General features: G+C 40.5%; 1 pseudogene; it reads left to right on the top strand.

Moving 5' to 3' along the window:
• Positions 1-3,672: 3,672 nt before the first annotated feature.
• Positions 3,673-4,722, top strand: LOC120323955 (annotated as a pseudogene).
• The last annotated feature ends 1,455 nt before the right edge of the window (positions 4,723-6,177 follow it).

Raw genomic sequence — 6,177 nt, 5'->3', positions numbered from 1 at the left:
TGCACTATCCATGTGGCCTATCCAAACCCAAACAACCTCCCCTTCCTTAATGCCTGTTCTCATACTAGCATTCTCAGCCTGTGAAGCAGGCGCCGGCCTAGCAATCCTAGTAGCCTCCACCCGAACTCATGGCTCAGATCATTTACACAATCTAAACCTCCTGCAATGCTAAAAGTCATTCTCCCCACAATTATATTACTCCCCATAACCCTCTTATCACCCTCAAAATTTTTATGATTTAATGTTACTTTTCATAGCTTCCTAATCGCAGCAGCCAGCTTACAATGACTTCCTTTAACCTACTACCCTACCAAGAACTTATCCCCATGACTCGGCACCGACCAAATCTCATCCCCCCTACTAGTCCTATCCTGCTGACTTCTTCCTCTTATAATTTTAGCTAGCCAAAACCACCTCCAACAAGAACCTCCTACACGAAAGTATATCTTTATCACAACCATAATCCTTACTCAGCCATTTATCATCCTAGCCTTTTCAGCTCTAGAATTGATATTATTCTATATCGCGTTTGAAGCCACCCTAATCCCCACCCTAATTCTAATTACACGATGAGGCAGCCAACCAGAACGTTTAAGTGCTGGAATTTACCTCTTATTTTATACACTAATTAGTTCTCTTCCCCTACTAGTTGCCATCTTATATCTTCACACTCAAACAGGAACCATACATATTACCCTAATAAAACTTTCACACCCCTCTCTTACAGATTCTTGAACAGGCCTCATATCAAGCCTAGCCCTACTACTCGCTTTCATAGTAAAAGCTCCTCTTTATGGACTTCACCTATGACTCCCAAAAGCCCATGTAGAAGCACCAATCGCAGGATCTATACTTCTAGCTGCACTCCTCCTCAAACTTGGAGGTTATGGTATTATACGTGTTTCAATAATCACAAATTCCCTTCTAGACTACCTTCACTACCCCTTCTTAACCTTAGCCCTATGAGGAGCATTAATAACAAGTTCTATCTGCCTGCGCCAAATCGATCTTAAATCACTAATTGCCTACTCCTCAGTAAGCCACATAGGCTTAGTCATTGCTGCAACAATAATCCAAACCCACTGATCCTTTTCAGGAGCCATAATCCTGATAATTTCACATGGACTTACCTCTTCCATACTATTTTGCCTAGCTAATACAAATTATGAACGCATACATAGCCGCACTCTCCTCCTAACACGAGGCCTACAACCCCTCTTACCTCTCACAGGAATCTGATGGCTTCTAGCCAACCTAACTAATATGGCCCTTCCTCCAACCACCAATCTAATAGCTGAATTAACTATCATAATTGCTCTCTTCAACTGATCTACCTTTACCATTATCCTGACCGGAGCCGCAACCTTATTGACTGCAGCCTATACCCTCTACATACTCCTTATAACCCAACGAGGACCAACTCCAACTTACATTACTACCACCCAAAACTCGAATACACGAGAACATCTTCTTATAACACTTCACATCCTACCCTCCCTCCTCCTTATTTTAAAACCAGAGCTAATCTCAGGAATCCCCACATGCAAGCATAGTTTTAAACCAAACATTAGACTGTGATCCTAAAAATAGAAGTTAAACTCTTCTTGCCTGCCGAGGGGAGGTTTAACCAACAAGAACTGCTAACTCTTGCATCTGAGCTTAAGACCTCAGCCCCCTTACTTTTAAAGGATAATAGCAATCCACTGGTCTTAGGAGCCATTTATCTTGGTGCAAATCCAAGTAAAAGTAATGGACCTCCCATTAATTCTTAATACATCCATATTCCTAACCTTAACCATTCTTTTTACCCCTATTCTACTCCCCCTTCTATCTAAAAACTACCAGAACTCCCCATCTACTATTATACATACTGTTAAAACTTCCTTTATAATCAGTTTAATTCCTATAATCCTTTCCATCTATTCTAACATGGAAAACACTACTTTCTATTGAGAATGAAAATTCATTACAAACTTTAAAATTCCCCTTAACCTTAAAATAGATCAATACTCCTTAATATTTTTCCCCATTGCACTATTCGTAACATGAGCTATTCTACAATTTGCAACATGATACATAGCTTCAGAACCTTACACCACAAAATTCTCTCTTTACCTCCTAATCTTTCTTATCGCTATACTCATCCTAATCATCGCTAACAACCTATTTCTTCTATTTATCGGCTGAGAAGGAGTTGGAATTATATCCTTCCTCCTAATTGGATGATGACATGGCCGAGCAGAAGCCAATACCGCTGCACTTCAAGCCGTACTTTATAACCGTATTGGAGACATTGGATTAATTCTCTCCATAGCATGACTAGCATCTTCTACTAATACCTGAGAGATTCAGCAATCATTCTCCTTAAATCAAACACCCCTTCTCCCTCTCATAGGGCTTATTCTAGCAGCTACAGGAAAATCTGCCCAATTTGGCCTCCACCCGTGGCTCCCAGCCGCTATAGAAGGACCAACTCCTGTATCTGCCCTACTTCATTCCAGCACAATAGTAGTCGCCGGAATCTTCCTTCTTATTCGCACTCACCACATATTATGTAGCAATCAAATCGCCTTAACTATGTGCCTTTGTATGGGTGCCTTATCCACATTATTTGCCGCTACATGCGCTCTTACCCAAAACGACATCAAAAAAATTATTGCTTTCTCTACATCCAGCCAATTAGGTCTAATAATAGTTACTATTGGCCTAAACCTACCTCAACTGGCCTTCTTACACATCTCCACCCATGCCTTCTTCAAAGCCATACTCTTCCTCTGCTCCGGGTCTATCATCCATAGTCTTAATGGTGAACAGGATATTCGAAAAATAGGAGGACTTCAGAAATTACTTCCCACAACTACCTCATGCCTTACAATCGGAAATCTAGCTCTCATAGGAACACCATTCCTAGCAGGGTTCTACTCAAAAGACCTTATTATTGAAAACCTCAACACTTCATACCTAAACACTTGGGCACTCCTTCTAACCCTCGTAGCTACATCCTTTACCGCAACATATAGCCTACGTATAACCCTACTAGTACAAACTGATTACACCCGGGTCCTTCCCATTACCCCCATCAATGAAAACAATCCAGCAGTTACAAACCCAATCACCCGTCTTGCTCTTGGAAGTATCACAGCTGGATTATTAATCACCTCTTACATCTCCCCTGTAAAAACCCCTCCCATGACCATACCACTGACCTCAAAAACCGCAGCCATTATTGTCACAATATTAGGTATTATCCTAGCCCTAGAACTATCAAAACTCACACATACCTTCACCACCCCTAAGCAAAATATGACTATAAACTTCTCAAACACCCTAGGGTATTTTAACCCAATCATACATCGCCTTAGCTCCTCTAAGCTACTAAGCAACGGCCAAAACATTGCATCCCACTTAATTGACTTATCCTGATATAAGAAAATAGGCCCAGAGGGACTGGCAACCCTTCAACTCAAAACATCCAAAATCCTAACTATTTTCCACTCTGGACTAATCAAAACCTATTTAGGATCCTTCGCCCTATCTATCTTAATTATAATTCTATTTACACAGAACTAAGAATTAATGGCCCCTAATTTACGAAAACATCATCCTCTTCTAAAAATAATCAATAACTCCCTAATTGACCTCCCAACACCATCAAACATTTCCGCCTGATGAAACTTTGGATCTCTTCTAGGTATTTGCCTAATAATCCAAATCATCACCGGCCTCTTATTAGCAATACACTACACCGCAGACATCACCCTAGCATTTACATCCGTTGCCCATACATGCCGAAACGTTCAATTCGGCTGACTCATCCGTAACCTTCACGCAAACGGTGCTTCCTTCTTCTTCATATGCATTTACCTCCACATTGGACGAGGATTCTACTATGGTTCCTACTTATATAAAGAAACCTGAAACACAGGAATTATTCTTCTGCTTACTTTAATAGCAACTGCCTTTGTAGGGTATGTCCTTCCATGAGGCCAAATATCATTCTGAGGTGCCACAGTAATTACTAACCTATTCTCAGCTATCCCTTACATTGGCCAAACACTTGTAGAATGGGCTTGAGGTGGATTTTCAGTTGACAATCCTACACTCACCCGATTCTTTGCTCTTCACTTCCTCCTCCCATTCTTAATTGCAGGCCTCACCTTCATTCATCTAACTTTTTTACACGAAACAGGCTCAAACAACCCCCTAGGCATCCATTCAGATTGTGATAAAATCCCATTCCACCCCTACTTCTCAGTAAAAGATATTCTAGGCCTTTTATTCCTTCTCATCCCACTAATAACACTTGCTATATTCTCCCCTAACCTTTTAGGAGACCCAGAAAATTTTACTCCTGCAAATCCATTAGTTACACCTCCTCATATTAAACCCGAATGATATTTCCTATTTGCATATGCTATTCTACGATCAATCCCCAACAAACTAGGAGGAGTCCTAGCCCTCGCTGCCTCCGTCCTAATTCTATTTTTAACCCCATTTCTCCACATGTCAAAACAACGAACAATAACCTTCCGACCTCTTTCTCAACTCCTATTTTGAATCTTAGTGACAAACCTCCTAATCCTCACATGAATTGGTAGTCAACCGGTTGAACATCCATTTATCATCATTGGACAACTTGCCTCAGCTACTTACTTCACAATTATTCTTATTCTATTCCCCATTACCAGTCTCCTAGAAAATAAGATACTTAACCTCTAACTACTCTAATAGTTTATAAAAAACATTGGTCTTGTAAACCAAAGATTGAAGGTCACCCCCTTCTTAGAGTTTTCTAAAAATATTCAAGCACCCCAACTTTCTAATCAATACGACCATCAAGGGGAGGGGCCCCCCCCTCCCCCCCATACCCTATGGTATGTACTACTTTGCATTACATTCTCCACCACATTAGACATAACATCCATGTAGGAAAATCGGGTACACCATTATTGCAAAACCAACCAAATTTTCATGCTTTCTCCCATACAACCCAAACCAAGACATAAACATACCTAGGCACATTTCTACTTAACCCCATACCATGTCATGTTCTAGGAATAATTCCGCTAAACGAACTAAAACCTAAACTCGTTAATTTTCGCATAAATTCCTTTACAATACGAGGAACGTCACAGGACCTAGAATCCACCGTTCAGGACCCCTCACCACTTAACCTTGCTCTACGCGCTGACCAAGAAGTGCTGGGTTATTTATTAATCGTACCCCTCACGAGAAACCAGCAACCCGGCGTTAGTAATGTTTATCATGTCCAGCTTCAGGTGTATTCTTTCTTCTGCCCCTAAAAACCCGCTCTCATAACTTGCTCTTTGTCGCCTCTGGTTCCTCGGTCAGGGCCATAACTTGCTTAATTTTCCTAAACTTGCGCTCCGTTACTAATGGTTGGGGATGCTTGGCCAACTCGGACCTCGTGATCGCGGCATTTTCTCTTTTCTAAACTTTTGGTTTTTTTTTTTGGGGTAGATCTCAATAAGCCCTTCAGAGTGCTCCGCCAGTGGGCTACCATATATGGTGGACGTGTGCGCCTTATGGTCGGCGAGCGGTTTTCTCACTTTCGCGTGTAAATTAATGATATGGTATGCAGGATGCTACTCGGTCTCATGCTGTTGCACTGATTCACCGTCAGGCGCTATTGGCTTGGCTCTTCAATTACGTCTCTCATCAAGTTGCAGTTTAATTAATGCACGCAAGACATGATTTTTCTCATTTTTTCTTGTCAATTTTGCAAAAAAATCACAAAAATTTTGTCATTTTTGCAATGATCTAGGGACCTTTCCGCTTTTCATCATTAATTTTTGTTTTAAAAATTTTTTACAAAAATTTTAAATTTTACAAACATTCCATTCCCCTAATTTACCAATTAACTAAGTTTGCATCATCAATTCGTTAAAATTTTTTATCCAACTAAACTCACCCCACTATTTTCCTTTCATCATTCGTTTGTTCAACTCACCCCACTATTTTCCTTTCATCATTCGTTTGTTCATTCGTTCATTATACACAAACTCACCCCACTATTTTCCTTTCATCATTCGTTTGTTCATTCGTTCATTATACACAAACTCACCCCACTATTTTCCTTTCATCATTCGTTTGTTCATTCGTTCATTATACGTTTGTTCATTGTTCGTTTGTTCATTCGTTCATTATACACAAACT

The sequence above is a fragment of the Pipra filicauda genome, unplaced genomic scaffold (assembly GCF_003945595.2).
Source record: "Pipra filicauda isolate LSUMZ 115617 unplaced genomic scaffold, ASM394559v2 scaffold385_size793830_pilon, whole genome shotgun sequence".
In the NCBI taxonomy this organism is placed as follows: domain Eukaryota; kingdom Metazoa; phylum Chordata; class Aves; order Passeriformes; family Pipridae; genus Pipra; species Pipra filicauda.
Note: the sequence above shows the minus strand (reverse complement) of the source record. Positions and strands in the feature narration are given on the sequence as shown.